The 18,905-nt window shown below is 37.4% G+C and overlaps 1 protein-coding gene and 1 pseudogene across 12 annotated transcripts in view; both read right to left on the reverse strand.

Moving 5' to 3' along the window:
• Positions 1-18,905, reverse strand: part of Ranbp17 (RAN binding protein 17) — a 301,991-nt gene that overhangs the window by 165,206 nt on the left and 117,880 nt on the right. The gene's annotated exons all lie outside the window — the stretch shown is intronic.
• Anp32-ps (acidic (leucine-rich) nuclear phosphoprotein 32 family, pseudogene) lies at positions 17,906-18,398 on the reverse strand (annotated as a pseudogene).

Here is an 18,905-nt window from a genome sequence, read left to right on the forward strand (position 1 = left end):
TAAGACTGGATAGTAAAAAAAAAGATCAAAGATAAATATTGAAAAAAAGAATTTGAGAATATAGGTATATGTACTAGCAAATAATATAAATTATTGATTAATGAAATCATACAAATGAGTTCAAATTCTTCCATATACATTATTTTGTATTAAACTCTACAATAATCCTATTTATCATCATTTTTCATATAAAAAATCTGGACTCTCAAGGTTTTTATGACTCTCCAATTGACAATATTTGGAAATTAGGAAATGAGTCACACTAAAGCAGAGAGCTTGAGTTCTCCAACATTCTTTTCAAAGGTTGTGGGCCAGTGTGAATGTTGAACTAAGGCAGGTGAGGGGGTCACAATTTTATCTGAAATGATCCAACATGTAGAGAGATGACCTATTCACAGCTATGAATTTATACCTTTAGACAAATTCAGAATAAATCATTAGCTATCTGAAACCTTTAGGTACTCAGAGAGCACAAGAGAAAGGCTGATTGATGAATCTAGTGTCCTCAGAGTGCCTAGAACAGTGTCTGCCCTGTCTCCACCCTGAACCTTTAAAATGGGAAAAGGTCAATCTGTCCAGTAAGGAAGAGGACAAGCTATGGACAATTTGGTCAAACCAACCAGGGAGGTAAACAGAAACTAGGAAGGACCCATGTTCAGGGATCAGGGAGGCCCATTTAGAAATGCTATAATAAATACATTTTATTTTCTACAGTGCCAAAAACTGAGCAAAGGATTTGCATATACCATGCAAACACTCAATCATTAAGCTACAAATCAGCCTATTAATATGTGTTTATCTAATGTAATAAAAAATGGCTTCTACCCAAATTGCAAATTTAAAATGCTACAGAACTTCAGAATTAGAAGACCTCTTTGATCATTTAGGTTACTTCAGTTTTAAACACAGAAATGAAGGATGACAAAATCTAGGAAACATGAATTAGTTAAGAGCTCATTTCTTTTATAAGTTTCCCAATAAATTAACTGAAGTATAATGAACTCTTAAACCTAAAACCAAACACATAGATTGTATGTGAGGTTCTTTGTCTAACATAACATGTTTTATAACATTTATTAACAAATGCCTGAGTTTTTTTTAATTTGAATTGCAATGAATATTTCCAAATCACACAATAAAAACATTTTCTACATATACTTATTTGTATGTATCAATTTAACAACTGAAAGTTAAGTGATGGTAAGGTTACTATGCTTTAAAGTATTTAGAAGCACTGATTGCTGCTTTATTTTACTTTTGTTGTTATTGTTGCAAGGCAGGGTTTCTCTGTGTAGCTCTGGCTGTTCTGGAACTGGTGCTGTAGACCAGGCTGGCCTCAAACTTACAGAGATCCACCTGCCTCTGCCTCCCAAGTCCTGGGATTAAAGGCGTGCGCCACCACGCCCATCGTAGAAGCACTGCGATTTAGAAGTATAGGTGTATGTGTTTGTGTTTATCTGTTTATGTAAGGCCTCAACTGAAATCACAGTCTGGTCTTCAATTTACCATGTAGCTAAGGCTAGGCTTAAGTTCCCGATTCTCTTGTTATTCCTCCCTAAGTACAATTACACGAATGCACTACCACATCCAGATGGGAATGTTCTTCACAGTAAGATCTTGTAATTTGAAAATTTTAATAGAAATTTATAATTTTAAATCTTGTAATCTTGAAATTTTTATCTTAAAACAAAGAACAGTGCATGCCACACTCAGTTAATATTGAACACTTGTATCAGACTGCAGCTGATTGTGAATTTACTGCAAAATGCTACATCAATCTAATAGCTCATAAATCATTCATAAAAAGCAAATCTGCAGAGTATATTGAGAAGCATTCTCAGCCCATATTCCTTTATTCAATGACCATGGCATAGCTCTTTTTCTCATTAAATGAAGTAGAGATCTGTCACTTCAGTTAGTTTTACTGACTACGGAGAGTAGAGAAAAGAAAGACATTAAAAACACTGGCTAAAGAAATATGGCTGGAGTGAGAGCAACCGAGTCTGTGGCCTGGGAGATACAGCCTGACAACAGCAGAGGATGAGCTTCACAGTCCGGAGGACCTTGATTTTAATGCCACTTCTGTCACTAATTAGATGAACGCAGAGAAACCTGGAGTCCTCACTTTCACCATCTAAAACGGAGCTGTATCATCCAAGTTACCACTTTATGGTCAATGTCAGCACAGTAGAGGTTTTCAGTGTAGGAAAACTAGTACTGTTTTTTTGAGGGAAAAGTTTGTTGTATAAATTATACTTAACACTAGAGCAAAACTCTGAGATATAGGCCTCCTTTTTCTTATAAAAATGCCCCAAAAGGCTCTATATTACCATGGCCAGTCATATCCAATCTCTCCCTTATAATAGTGATGAAGAGTGTTCTATGCAGAACGCTGTATCTGCAGTAGCCATTCACTGCGTACATGGAGAAACTGCTGACACCTATACAAGATATTTTCCCGTAAAAGGTTGAAGTCCTTAAGCAGCAAAAAACACCAACGTCCATCATCTTTAAACCCTATTGATTTCTGGTGAAGATTTAAAAGGCTGTTTACTTATTTCCCATCATTCCTGTCAGAGCTGTAACAGTTCTCTTCCCACTGAATAAACCTCTCATGATCCTCTTGGTGATTAAGGTCAGACAAAATGTCAAACTCCTAATGCTAAGTGCTTTCACATTAAAATTTCATATCAAATCACCAAGTAAAATCCAAACACGAAGTCAGACATGTAAACAGTTCACACAAAAAAGGGCTGCAGTGACCATTACAGAATATGGGTACACTGGAAATGTGTGTGTGTGTGTGTGTGTGTGTGTGTGTGTGTGTGTGTGTGTGTGTGTGTAGAGGGCCACACAGTGCTGCAGTGACCATTACAGAATATGGGTACACTGGAAATGTGGAGTAAAGCTTGGCAACAGGTCAGAACATTCCCTTATTCCTTTCTAAATCTGCATTTTCATATTCTATTATAGCATTAGAATACCATGCTAGATTCAAATTGATCTCTGTCACGGCTTCTGCTTTTCTCTCTCTCTCTCTCTCTCTCTCTCTCTCTCTCTCTCTCTCTCTCTCTCTCATGCACACACGCATCCACAGGGGTGAAGTGGACAGGTTGGGAGGAATAAAACATTATCAGTTATGTCCAAATCATTAGCAGAGACAGCATGGACTTGTTTTAAAGACCCCACGGGTGGATGGAGGACCATTCACCCAGTATCTGAATATTGGAAGGTTGTGCAGGCATGAAAAAACCCCATGTGACCAATACCTGACGGCAGTCTACCTTCCAGTGCTCCCCCCCCCCCCACTTCTTTTATTCCCTCCCAATACAGAAGGCCCTAAACTGCTGACAACTCTGACATTTGCCAACCACAAACTCAGGGAAGCGAGCTTCTTTGCAACCAATTTCAGCATGCTTCAGAAGTGAGGTACACTTAACGTGGACTTCCCAGGGTCACATGGCTGTGTTACAGCAATGACTGGTGAGATTAGAGTGAACTGCTTGGTCGGTCAGGCCTGGGTATGTTTTCATTCCTGATACAAGGAGATGGGGTCTCCTAAGATATTCTCACAAAGAGTAATATCAGTAGAGAAGAGTGCCAGATCTATAGCTCTGTAAATGACAAAGTGACTCTTTGTACCATTTTTTATAAAAATCGTTTGCACTTATATTTACATGTAAGGACTATAATGTACATAAATTTTATTCACATAGTATAAAGTTGTTGGCTTATCAAATACCCCCCTTTTGGAAAGACAGATCTTTGATGAAGTGTTCATCTTGGATGAATTTTCTAAACACAGGCATGATGGCATAGCCTGTAATTCTAGCACTCAGGAGGTAGGAGGAAAACAATGGACTGGTGAATGTGGACTACATGAGATCCTTTCTAAAAGAAAAGCAGTCAAACAGAAAGAAACTTACAGAAAATTTGGTAATTCTAACAAATCAAACCCGTTTCCTCTTCAAAATTTGTGTATTTTAAACTTTACTTCGGTAGTAACTTACTTGACTTAAACATTTTACACATCCCCAGAGAAACGTGTAAAATTTCTTTATCAAAAAAGCAACACATGATAACCTTCTATTAGATCTGAAAGAGAGAAGTCTGGCATGGGTTAGTCTGCAGCTGTTCTTCCTTGGTTTGGAACTAGCCACAAGGAGTCTTATGCTTGCTGCTGGCTCATCCACTTCTCTCCCACGTCCTCTGGAACAGTCACTGCCTGTTCACCGCTCACAGAGTGGTGCTCCCCCAGGCCTGGTGCTCCGCAGACAGGGTGCTCAGGCACTGCTCCAGTACCAGCAGAGCCAGGATTGATTTACTCGTTTGTGGGCCCCAGGATGCAGCCATTGGTAGCAGAGCTCCAGGAGTCTTCCAAGAGTTTCCCTCAGCTCAGGGGGTTCCTGGTAACAGAATTGCCTAAAGTGTCTGTGAAAGATTTCTGTGGTCTGAAGGCTCTTCCTCCACCCATAGACACACTCCTACTCTTTCTTCACTTTAACTTTCACAAGTCCTTGTATCTCCCTAGTCTCAAGAGCCAAACAGTGGCCATTTGAGGTATTGTTTTTGTTGCTGCTATTATTATTATTATTATTATATTTTAAAGAATTGAGTTTTGATTATTCATCCTCAATTATTTCTTCTAAAAATCCTGAGATCTTTTTGTGTCAAACATTCCACATAAACTCAAACCACCTGTAATTCCAGTCCTGGGGAAGCAAAAGCAGGATTTCAGTGAGTTCAAGGCCAGTCTTGACTATAAGACCTACAGGACAGCCAAGAGATGCCACCCAGTCTCAGAAGTGTCAGCAGCAGGGATGAGAAGGGTGGGGAGGTCAGAAATCCTGTCTTGTTTCTTGGTATTCCTATCTGTACTGGCTGGTTTTGTGTCAACTTGACACAAGCTGGAGTTATCACAGAGAAAGGGGAAATGTGTCCATGAGATCCAGCTGTGGGGCATTTTCTCAATTAGTGATCAAGGGGGAAAGGCCCCTTGTGGGTGGGGCCATCCCTGGGCTGGTAGTCTTGGGTTCTATAAGAGAGCAGGCTGAGCAAGTCAGGGGAAGCAAGCCAGTAAACAACATCCCTCCATGGCCTCTGCGTCAGCTCCTGCTTCCTGACCTGCTTGAGTTCCAGTCCTGACTTCCTTTAGTGATGAACAGCAATGTGGAAGTGTAAGCGGAATAAACCCTTTCCTCCCCATTGCTTTTTGGTCATGTTTGCGCAGGAATAGAAACCCTGACTAAGATACTATCTTACTTGGATTTAATAATTACATTTTCAGCAAATTAGAGAGAATTTTCAATTAATAATTTTTAGATATATCCAAGGCCACAACATCAGCACTCATTTTTCTTATCCTTCAATTAACTGTACATTAGAATTTCTCGTGGTAATTTTTAAATTTCTGCAAGTTATTTAATCTACGGGTTCTATTTTTTCCATCTTATTTATTTATTTATTTATTTATAAAAAACCTCTTTCTGACATGCTATTCCTTTTAAATGACAACAATTACAGACAAACAGGTCCTAAGTTTGGCACGTAGTAAGAAGTAATATAAGAGAGGGTTTGTACTGAGGAGGTGGAATGGATAAATGATGTGATTATGATCTCAAAAGTAGAATTATAAATAAAATCTATTTATTTACTTATTAAAAACGCTAAAAAGTTATAATATAAACAATACATTAGAGAAAGCTGTAATAGGACAGAGATTTTATAGGTATGTGAAAAATGAAAAAAATGTGATAAAAATATGAAAAATGATGAAAGCCAGCTAATAACCAAAAAACATGACCAGGAAGTATATGGAAAAAGAAACCCAAGTGGAAAACAATGGCATGCAAAGATTCTCTTCATAGTAAAGAGATGCAACAAAGTATCTGAAGTAGTCATTTATCTTAAGACTTGTAGGTAACAATGGTCAGCTGTACAGAAAGTTCTCAGACAACACCACAGACCTTTATGAATGGCTGAATTAATAAAGTATAGACAGATAAAAGTCTGTATAATCACACACATGAAAAAAAAAAGACCTTACATGTTGGAATAGAAACGTTTTTGGGCATTTATATCAAATTTTTAACTATATATATTCCATGCCACACATGCCACAGAAACTGTCTGCAGTTAAAAGTTCTGTTCCAGCAATGGCTTGTGCTGTAAGATTGAGAATAGACAAATGGGACCTCATAAAATTGCAAAGCTTCTGTAAGGTAAAAGATACTGTCAATAGGATAAAACAACAACCAACAGATTGGGAAAGGATCTTTACCAATCCTAAATCTGATAGGGGACTAATATCCAATGTATACAAAGAACTCAAGAAGCTGGACTCTAGAAAATCAAATAAACCTATTATGAGATCAGTGGAGTGAAGGACTTTCTAATAAAACTTCATTTGCCCAGAAATTAAGGCCAACAACTGGCAAGAGGGACCTCATACACTTAAAAGCTTTTGTACAGCTAAGGAAGCAATCAACCGAGTGCGGGAAAAACCTAGAGAATGGGAAAGTTGTTGCCAGCTAACATGTGACAGACAGAGGATTATATCAAGAATATACAAAGAACTCAAAAAGTAGTCAATAAAACAAATGAAGTCACAAAAAATGGCTATAGACCTAAAGAGAGAATTCTTAATAAAAGAAAAAACAGTTAATAAATAATGGCTATGTTTCCTCACCAATATGTCTGCCTAAACAAGACCAGAACAAAGATAATAGGAATAGATACAAATAGGTACTCAACTGAAAAAGGAAGTAATCTCTTGGGGTTCTGTAACAATTAGGGAAATGCAAATTAAAACACATCTGAGATTTCAATGGCTAGAATCAACAAGACATCTGACAAATGCTGGCAAAGCCTTGGAAAAACAGAACTCTCATTTATTCTTGATGGGAATATAAAATGGTACAGCCACTCTGGAAATCGATATAGATCTTTTCCTTTGTTTTTCTGAGAGAAGGTTCTTCTCTGTGGCTTTGGCTGTCTTAGAGATTGCAGTGTAGACTAGGCTGGTCTCGAACTCAAAATCTGCCTGCCTCTGCCTCCCAGTGCTGGGATTAAAGGTGTGCGCCACCACCGCCCAGCCATCATTTTCTTACTGTATTAATTCTTGATGTTTAGTAAAACTACTACAAAATGAATAAATTAAAACAATGCAATCTGCTATGTTACATGTACTCCGTTGGTTTCAACTTTGTCTCAGGCCTTATTGGACTAAAATCAAGATGCCAGCAAGACTTTTCTGTCCTGTAAATTCTACAGTAGGTCTGTTTTCTCTGGCAAAGCAGAGCCTGAGTGGTCCTGATGCTACATCCATCTGCCTCTCTCCTATAGCACCAGTCCATTTATAAGAACCAACACATCAAACCATCCTGATTCTGCTGCTGGGATTTTGAAAAATAACTTGTGTTTTTCATAGCAGTGAGTTTCCTCTTGTCAGAAACTATTCACCCTGCCAATGGCCCTTGGACGGAACATAGGAAAATACTTTATTCACTGATCTTAAAGCAAGGGGGATGTTGGTTGCTTCCCTCCTTGGCAGCTCCCATAGCACCTTCTGGCATGTTGAAAACTAATCTGCAGGGAGGGGGCTTTCAGGCTTTTAAATCCTCACAGTGCTATGTCCACAGTTCATGGTGTCTTCAAAAATATGGCCTTGTTCTCATTCTCTGGGAGGCAACCAATGCAAGCAGCAAAAGCCTCCAGGGCTTGTATCTTACTCACTAAGAACTAGAAAGGGAGTTTGTCATGCCTGGTACTAAGGTTTTTGTTTTCTTTTTCTTAGGCAGTAAGTATATAGCTCTCGGGGAAGCATTTTTATCACTCCAAGTGGCATAATTTTATTGAACAAATATGCATATATATGTGTATATATATATATATATATATATATATATATATATATATGTAATAGTAGAAAAACATAAAATAATACGATTTCTTGTGACCTTTTCCAAGATCTATAGTGTTACTTAACCCTCTTTTCCTTTTCTTACTGTACTGCTGTGCCTTCCCCTCCACACTTTAAACACCCCCCTTCCCTTTCCTGTCACTGCATTGTGCTATGCCCTTCCCACTTTTGATGCCTAAGAACTACAATTAGAATCAGCATGGCAAAATCTCCCCCAAAGGTGCAACAGCGGGCAGTCAACATGGCCTAATTGGACTTAAGGCTCACTCAGCAGGAGGAAAATCATGCCTAGTGCTAAAGTCCCAGCCACCTACTGAGCTTGTGAGGCCATGGATCCTAGAAGACAATCTACTACTGTCACTTTGCTAGACCAAAATAACTCCGAGGCACATTGTTACCCTTATAGGCACAGAAAAGTCCTCACTCCTCATCAAATAAGCTTCTCTTTATACCAGATAGATACCACTACAAAAAAAAATTTAAAAACAAACAAAAAATTGGCCATAATGGAGAGACCAATGGGACCAGGAAATGCTACATCTATAACACCAACTCCTCGACCACAGGGAACATTGTATAAAATGAGGGAGAAAGTGTTGGGAGCCAGTGGGTAGAAAGTCTTCTGTGTGACTACATCTAGAAATGACAGGAAAGCTTCACCTATGAAACCTCAACAATATGGCTGCCTAAATAAAACCAGAAAGAACAAAGACAATACAAATAGATACCTGAATGCAGAAGCAAGTAATCTCATGGGGCCCCACACCTAGACAAGGAACTACAGGCAACTAACACTAACAAATACATAGAAAGGGAGAGTTATTCTTCCCCGGGGTGAGCTTTCTTTGACTGGTTATCCAATACCAAGTGATCAGTCCTGAAATCATTCATATAACATACATCAACACTCAGCTCGATGTATTTACACACACCTATAACAATAACAGTTAAAGAAAAAGAGTACATGAACTTTAGAGGGAAGAGGAGTTGTGGGAGGGGGTGGCAAGGGAAAATGATTTGATTATGTTGTAATTGGAGGCGGGCAGAGATGGGAAGATTTCCATGAACTCAAGGCCAGTCTAGTCTACACATCAAGTTTATGCCACCCAGTGTTTTACAGTGGGACTGTGTCTCAACAAACCAAAATTCCCAAAGCATAAACCAGCTGGTCTTTATGAATGTTTCAGCATCGTACTTAATAACATTATAGACAGAAACAAAAATATTTCCAAGAGGAAAAACATCCTTTCTGCTAGAAGTTTCTTTTTAAGTATTTAGGAGGAAGGACAACTGGATACAGTGACATAGAAACCACAGTCACTTGCAATTCTGCTAAGACTCTGGTAAACTTTAGGCTGTAAGATTTGAGTCAAGCTTACTTCACAACAAATAAGAACACTCAGAAAATCCTACTGAGTTTTTGTCTTTTTGTTTCCTCTAACAAGTAGCATTTCCTTGACTTGGTCCATTTGAGTTCTGGCTGATTTTGGTTTAAATTAATGATTTCTTCCTTGGCCTTTAAAGGTATCTTTCATCAAATCTGACTACCTACTAAGGGGCCAGGGTTTCCTTTTGTCACTGGATAATCTTGATAATAACACTGTCCCCATGCTGGAGCTTTGAAGTTCCTCTGTGAAGGTTCATCAATAGTGTGACGGCAGATCAACCTGTGGTCATCTCTTTTTCTCAGCCCAGACAACCTAATATATTCTTTTCAATACTGCTTCATATTATGGCTGCAATCTTCATTTTAAAATTTAAAGTGACAAACTCGCTCTCCTCCTTGACCCAATCAGAATGAAGCATACTCTACACAGCACACTGTCTTTGTGGCTGACAGCTGTGTGTGACATCTGCACACTTGTTTTCAGTTATAAGCAGGAGTTCCTGACTTCTAGTCAGAACCATAGTCTGTTTTATTGCTATCTAAAGCACAGAGTTCAGCCTAAAACTAGAGCCTAATGAGCCCTCAGCCAAAGGGAAAGCAGTCCTGAACCGCACTGATCTAATTACACCTCGACACAAAACATCTTAGAGCAGTCCAGTAAGCAGACAAGAAAAACAAAGGCTAAATCAATCTTTTATAAAAACAATCAAAATTTAGGTTATTATATAAGATTTGTTACCAAACGCATATATGAGTAGCTAAATTCTAAAGAGTCTCCTAGACTGTAAGGAAACTTTAGTTAGCACTTGAAAGATTGAAGGCTAGGTTTCACTAAAGGATGGACAGCTTGCATGGGAGGCTGAGGACTCAGTTCAGTGGGAAGCACCACAGGCAGGAGAGGAGTAGGTAGAAAAACCCAAATTACAAAAACACAAGTAAAGACAACAAAGACACAAAGGCCATTAGGTGCTGACACCAGACATTAACGGACCGGAGAACAGCCTGGGCCTCACTTGCTTCAGTCTCATGGACTCCTAAGCAAATCTTCACCTCAATTTGCTACATCCAAATGATTTCTGCATAGCAATTCACCTGAAGATCAAACTAGCTCTAAAAAGCATGACAGTGTTAAAATAGCATACCACATAAACTGCGTGTTTTCACTGATGACCACTGAGGCTTAAATATGTAATTTAATATAGCTTTATCTACTTGGGTTTCCTCTATGTTTAACATGTACTTGTGTTCCTAACAAGTAAAAATTTTAAAATGAATTTTATTATAAAAAAAAGCCTTGCAAATTTAAAACATCTCATACTAAAATTAGCCAGACCCAAAGTCTATACATCTGAATTAACTTCTATACAGTTAGAACAACCATTCTGAAGCTATGGGGCTTCACAATGGATTTATGTTTTCACTATTGAATGTATTTTTATACATCTATGTTGGCATTCCTTCTAGACTCTGTCCAAGAGTAACCTAGCTAAGGAAGAAGTAAAAGACCTCTATAAAAAAAATGTAAGACACTGAAAAACCAAATCAGACACTGGAGAGCAGAAAGAGCATCTATGTTCCTGGACCAGTATAATCAATATTGTGAAGACTCAATTATCAAAAGCACTCTACTGATTCAATGTCATCCCCATTACAAATTCTAATGATATTCTATACAAAACTAGAAAAAATATCCTAACATTCCTTGGAAACACAAAAAGACCAGATACCCAAAGCAATTTTAAGCAGAAAGACAACTGTCAAGAACATCTTATTATCTGATCTCAAACTACACTACAGAACAATAGGGACAAAGAAAACATAATCCTGGCACAAGCAACAGACACATAGATCAATGAAACAACTCAAAGATAAACACAGACAGCAAAGGAAACCTAATTTTTAATAAAAGTGGCAAAACCATGATCAAGAAAAAGATAAACTTTTCAATAAAGGGTGTGGGCAAAACTGGATGTCCATCCACAGAATGAAATTAGGTCCTTATCTCTCACTCTGTACAAACAACTCAAACTGGATCAAAAACCTTAACGTAAAACCAGAAACACTGAAACTATTAATGGAAAAGCCTTCAGGATATAGACATAGATAAGAAATTTCTCAGTACAACTCCAACAGCACAGGAAACAGCCCCATCAATTGACAAACATGATTATATGACATTAAAGAGCTTCTGGACAGCAAATGAAATTATCAACAGAGTGTCAGGCGGCCTACAGAATGGGTGAAATCTTTGCTAGCTATAAGTCAGACAAAGTGTGCATGTGTCTGCGACTGACTCTCTCTCTCTCTCTCTCTCTCTCTCTGCATGTTTATAATGATGTAAATGATCAATAAATGTTTTGAAAGTTTTTAACATCCCTAACTATCAGAAAAATGCAAATTATAGCTACACTGAGATGGGCTGAGTCAGAGTCTGAACAACTACCACACAATTAGAAGGATGACCATACAAATGGGTCAGGAGAATAACTAACACCCTGCTGGCAGTACAGCCTGCATGGAAACTGCTAGGGAGGCTTCTGAGAAAAACTAAAAATACAATGGCCATCTGACTCAGCTATAACGGCTCTAGGCAGATGCCCATGGCAATGTTCTCCTACAAAGTTGGTAGCACATCGATGCTGATTTCCAAGCTTTCCATGCAAGTTGGAAAGTGGACAGTGTAGACAGATGGCCACCAAAAGGTGAAAAGACATGAAAAGATATACTCATACACTACAGAATTCTACTCAACCATAAGGAAAACTGAAATTACATATTTGCAAGAAAATGGACAAGCCTGAAAAACATTACATTAAGTGAGGGAAGCAGGGCTCAGAAAGAGAAGCACACGGAATGCTTTCTCTCATACATGGATCCTAGATTCTACAAGCAAGATATACTGATCTGGGTGAGTAAAACATAGGTAAAGGCTTCAATAGGAAACACAGGGAGAACTTCAAAAGACAGAAAACTTGAGATTAGAAAGAGATAAGTGACTGATCACATACAGAGACCTCTTACAAGATTGACAGCAGACTTCTCAGAAGGATGATGGTGAAAACATTAAAGGATCATCCATTGAAAATGCTGAAAGGCAAGATGGATGAAGAAAACAAACGCCCCTTCACAACTGAGAGAGAAAAATCTGACCTCCCAGAGTTTATCAATGGCAGTAACAATCATAAAAATCATAGCAATGAAAGCAGGCACAGAGGACCAGCCAAGAGTGGGCAGGACCTAGAGTAGTATTAATGGAGACCCTTAAAGATGCAGTGAAAGAAGAGCTAGCCAGGCATCCCAAACAGACACACAAAGAAGCAGAGCATGCACTGGCACAAGAGCACGTGCAAAACGTCACTGAGAACACAATGTATTCTGATATAATCCAAAATAACAACCACCACCAAGAGCAAGGTGTAGGATAGGAGTAAGAGATGCCACAGACATGAACTTGGTATCAATTCAAATTAGATTGTTATAAATTACAAATGCTAGCTGTTAATCTCAATGGTAGCCATTAACAAAACTGATTTAAAAATTACAGAAAAGGAATTAAACAGGTAATAAAAATTGACACTAGAAAAATCCATTCAACAAGAAGGTAGTATATACTGAGAGAAACTGAGCAATGAAAAATGTAAATGCATAGAAAACAACAAAATGGCAGAACTAAACCTTAATTATTACCAATAACTTGAAATACTAGTAGAGGAAACTCACCAATAAAAGGCAAAATAGAGTAGAATAGTAAATACAACTAACTTTCTTTGTCTGGCTGAGTCATGCTAAGGCCTTCTAGTGAAGGACAACCATTGCCCATGGCATTTTTTTAAATCTTGAAATGACTGTGAATTTGTACAACGGCTAAATGCACAGATAATATTATAAGGAATTTTTAATGTATAAAGTTTACAAGAAACATTCAACATTATCTACCTTTGGAATACACAGTGCAACTGAAATACAAAGTTGAGAAAAGGCGCTTTACTTAGCAAAAACATTTGGAAGTAGACTGAGAAAATTTCAAAGGATATTGGTCAAAAGTATACATACAGTCTTGGCTAGAGCAGTCTGGAAAAGGTAAATCTGGAGAAAATTACACCCGGAGATCAAACAGGAAGTACATGAGGGTAGACTAAACTCAAACAGTAACAACAGTCAAATGCAAATTTAAAAATAACAAAAAGTGAATGCTCCAAAAGAAATGTAGAAATTATATAACTTCTGGAAAAAATGTACATGAGTTGGGACAAGGGAACATAATTTCTTGGCCATGAGAGAAAAAGTTTACTGCATAAATGACAAGCTAGTAAAATAAACTGCATCCAAATGAACAACAGTTAATGATTTTGCCACTGTGAAGCTCCAAAGACAAGCAATATCTGAAAAGAAAGCATTTGTAAACTGTCCGTGAAAGAAACAATTTGCATATAAAATGATAATAGCAGTAAAAGAAACTACCTAATTAGAAACAGGTCAGAGATTTGAGCTGATACTTGTCCAGTACATACATGCAAAGAGCTAAGTGTAAAAAAAAAACCTCAATATTATTAAAACTATGAGACTTTTAACAACTCTATTGCATAGGGAAAAAAAGAAAACAAAACGAAAAATTTCAATCTCAAACTAATTCCAACAAATAATGTAGAGAGAATATTTTATGCCTGATGGCCTATGGCTTAGGCAGGAAACAAAAAAGAATCTGGGAGAGCGCCAGGTGGGAGATTCAAGGAGGAGTTATAACCAGACAGGAGCATGGCACCTGAACAGTCACATGGCATAATGTAGGTTAAATAAATGGGTTATTTTAGTTAATATCTGATAAGCCTAAAATATGGCCAAGGTATTTGTAATGATATTCTGAGTTTGAGTCTTATTTCTAGGAGCATGGGACTAGGAGAAAGACTCAGATCTAACTTCTACAAAACAAACTAATGAGGGTCTAGGATTTATAAAAATAAGACGGTGTTGAAACACAGATCACATTAGAGAAGTGACCTAGCAGTATTAGTGCAAACACCATACTATTAAAGTAATGTAAATTAAAATGTGAAAAGTCAACACCTAGATTTACCAAGATAAAAAGGATACTGAAGGCAAGGTAATAAAAGGAAGTAAAAACTGGTTTTATGCTTTTTGTAAGGTGACTCTGTCCTCCACACACTTTTTCTGTGTATCTTTGCCCTATTAAATTCATTTCCAGGACTATACAGGCCAGACAGTATAGAATGCAGAATAGGCATCCACAAGCATGGCTACTACTCTAAGTAGCAGCAAAATTGCTGTGTGGCAGGCAGGCATTTAAACAAAGTATGGTGTGTATCCAACTACAATTCAGTTGCTAACAGTACAACTGTTAGATCAGTGGCGTCTGTCTGTGACTCCAGCATGGCAGGAAGAGAAGGCAAGAGAACTAATGCTAGCCTGGCACACAGGGAAAGTGCAACAGCGTGTAGTAAATTACAGGAAAAATCAAGTTCTAATATAATCCTCACTGTCAGACACACTAATGCCTTTATAGGACAGAACATTCATATTAACTAAAAAATGATACTAACACTGCTAAATTGAATCTGAAGAGGGAAGACAGGTCAGATCATGGATGATCACACTTACATCACTGACATCCTAGAAAGGTCCAGGGACAGCAGTGAAGACTATCAGTGGTTGCTATGGAGAAAAATACAAAAGCAGGGCAAGGTCTTGATGACAATAGCTGGAAACAGGTAACTCCAAAGAGAAAATGTTAACTTTACTATCTGCTAATTTAGAAAATAAAATAGATTTACGCTGATATTCTCATCAAGGTTATTTGCTTTCTTCCAGGACTAAATTTGGATGCTGTTTATTTATTACTAAAGCCTTTGTTTTCATTTATTTCAGACTCAAAATTAGAGTTAGTCTCCTAAGTAAAAGCAGTGGGGGTGGGGGTGGGGGTGTCGGTCACCGTTTGTCATACCCGCCATGTCATTATTAAGAATCTTTCTACTTGAGGATGAGGAAGGAGGTCTACTCATCACAGAAAGGAATGAAGCTCAAACACTTTCCTAGACTGTAAGGTATTAGGACAGGGTCTATGATGTACCACATCTTAAGATACATTAATAAGTCAATGGTTTTAGCTTCTCTTGAATGGCAGTTGTTTCTTCTTTCCATACATATAATTATAAAAAGCATTAAGCTAGCTACTGACAGGGGTTTCTCTTCTCTTGATAGATATTTGCCATCCCTTTGGTCTGAAATCATGTCAAACCTTTATCTTCATGTAATGTAGAAATGTTTTCTCTGCACAGGAGAGGACAGCACTGTGCGCATTACAAAACTGTTCAAATTGCTATGTTATACATTATAATTAGCTTGGCAGAGCTAATACAAATCACATTTACAGACTAACAATAATAAAATTGAGTACCAGTTAAATATCCAAAATAATTAAAGGAATCATTTTTAGCTTGGCATAATTAGCTAATCCACTTTACAAGCATTTATTAAAATGAATTCACATGTTATTATTCCATAGGTAGTTACACAATAGTGTTTATACAGGAAAAAATAATGAACCAAACTCTTTGTATCCAGCACTCCACAATTAAAATGAAGACTCCCCAAGTAATATCAATCTAGGATAGACTAATTAAGTTTGGTTTGATAACCATTCATTTCTTCTATTGCCTCTGAGCAAATTGTTTATTAGAGAAAGTTATTTTACACAAATCAAATCAAACTGGGTAAACCATTATATTTGAGGGAAACTTTAGCCATCAGTCAATTAATCCATCATTCTCTCCAGACACTATTGTTTAACGAGCAGATCGTATTATCAACAATTTAGATATCATATGATTCAATTAGAACACTAAATTTATTGACAGTTTCTCTAATACTTTTATTATGAGTAAATTTGGAATTCTTTTACCTTTGTGAGTAAAACAAAACCAATTCAAGTATTATAGTGAGATATCAAATAAATACAAAATTCTCTGATGGTTAGAAAATATAGTATTATCAAAATAGGAAAAATAAGACAATGAATTAAAGAGTTGCTGATAAAGTAAAATGAAATTTCAATATGAAAATTAATGCTAAAGGTACATTTAGGGTACCTTAAAGTTATCTGAAAACTTCATTCTAAAAATAGATAGAGAGGAAATTATTTTGCTTATAAACAATTGTCATGTGTTTGTCATTTTAACCTTAATGTTTAATCACATGCCAACTAAATTTGCGCATCCTGTTGAAGCCTAAGAATTCACAGACCTGTTTTTTTTTTTCTAAAATACACATTTCAAAGAACACATTAAAATGAAAATATCATACACATCAATGCTTACAGTCAGCTTGAGGAAGAAAAGAACCTTGCACGTGTGCAGAGCAGACATCAGGTTGGAGTGGTACAACACACTTGGTTTCTAGCCCTCTCTTGGCTGCAGGTGCACACATGTTTTGCTTACCCAAAACATAAATTCCAAGCATGGATTTTGTAGTATTATTTACATAGATCCTTTCTATATTAAATTTCCTTTTAATAGTTTTGGGTCTTAAGAGTCCAAAATTATTTATTAATTAATAATTTGTCAAAGGATTGTTTCTAACAGTCTTTTATTTATTAGTTTTCCTTATCAATAAGCTTAAATCCCTCATAGCTGTAGACCAAGTTTCAAGATAATGTCTCAAAAGAATAAAACTGAGACTTCACTAATGGTTAATGAATATTTACCATTCAGAATGACCGAGACTTATAATTTCACACAGCCAAATTCTCCCTTATTTCACACATGAATAAACCAGAAGAATCTGCTATCATATCACATAGCTAGCTGTCAGTGGTGATTACAAGCAAGCTGACAACCACACTCCAGTTGAACAACAGTTTATGTTGGTTGATGTAGTCATTTAACAATAATATTGAAGCTATGTCATCTAATAGCACAAACAGATGTCACAGTTCCCGCAGTGGAGTCCCCAGGGTATAGGATGCTAAAGGGATACCCCAGAGCGCCAAGGAAAGGCTGTACCTAAGCCAACAGAACCCGTGACTAGATGCAGGCACATAGCTACATTCCCAGGAGAGGTACTTGTTTCCAGCAAGTATCATTTAAGGAGCAGTACCACAGGTTCTTAGTCACTTTAAAAGTACAATCTTATATTGTATATATTCTTGGACTTTCATAATCAAATAGTTTAGGTTAAAAAAAAGCAAACATAGTTTGCAAAGGATGTTTCAGTTTATACATTTACCTGAGAAGACTTACTAGCAGGGGCTGGAGAAATGGCTTAGTGGTTAAAAACACACATTGGTAATCCACACTCTCCTCTGTTGGCTCACAACTGCCTATAATTCCACTTCCAGGGGATCTCTGACATATACCTACATACATGTGAACAATTAAAGATAATAAATCCTTAAAAGAGTTAGTAACAAAGTAATTAAAAGGACATCTCCATGAAAGTCCGGTCACATGCTGAAGGTCAATCTTTGCACAGTGAAACCTGCCCCACACAGAACATCTAACATATATACTTTTTTTCTCACTTCTTTTTGGATTCCTCCACTTCCATGCCCATTAAAAATATTCTTGTTAATTTTGAGACAGAAAACAGTTAAACAGGTCTAGGCTCTTGAGATTCTCTAACTTCTTCAGCAGCTCTATTGTACTGAGATCTTTTATTTTATTTTGTTGCCACTTAAATTTAGATGCTTAAGGTTCGGACATTTCTCTGCCAATACTTCCAGGTCCCCTGAGATTCTGTTTTCGCTTAATTCAAGCTTCTTGAGTTTGTTTAACTTTGGTAAGTTGGAAATGAAGGTGAGGCCTACATTGATTGTACTTAGGAATTCCAGTTCTTCAAACTCATCCGTGAGGCCTTCGATTTTGCCTTCAATTGACTTACAGCTATCCAGGACCAGCTCTTTCACATCAGAGGGTGTCCTGTTCCACAGCTCTAAATAAATCTGTTTGTCCATCTCCATCTCTCGCGCTCCCTCTTTCTGCAGAGGATCCTGCGCCAGCAGAATTCAATCAATAAACCCCGAACCCACCTCGGAGTGTTTTAGGACTTTGAAGGCTCAACCAGCTCTGCTCAGTTCTCCCTGTACTCCACTTTTTAATAGGGTTATTTGATTGTCTGGAGCCTAATTTCTGGAGTTCTTTGTATATATTGGATATTAGACCTCTATCAGATGTAGGATTAGTAAAGATCTTTTCCCAATCTGTTGGTTGCTGTTTTGTCCTATTGACAGTGTCCTTTGCCTTACAAAAGCTTTTCAATTTTATGAGGTCCCATTTGTCAATTCTTGATCTGAGAGTACTACTCATATTAAAGACAGTGAATTCATAAAATTCTTAGGCAAATGGATGGAACTAGAAAATATTAGCCTGAGTGAGGTAACCCAATCACAAAAGAACACAGATGGTATGTACTCACTGATAAGTGGATATTAGCCCAAAAGCTCAGAATACCCAAGATACAATTCACTGACCACATGAAGTTCCCAGAAGAAGGAAGACCAAAGTATGGGTGCTTCAGTCCTTCTTAGGAGGGGAAACAAAATATTCACTGGAGGAAATATGGAGACAAAGTATGGAGCAGAGACTG

The sequence above is a fragment of the Mus musculus genome, chromosome 11 (genome assembly GCF_000001635.26).
Source record: "Mus musculus strain C57BL/6J chromosome 11, GRCm38.p6 C57BL/6J".
Classification (NCBI taxonomy): Eukaryota; Metazoa; Chordata; class Mammalia; order Rodentia; family Muridae; genus Mus; species Mus musculus.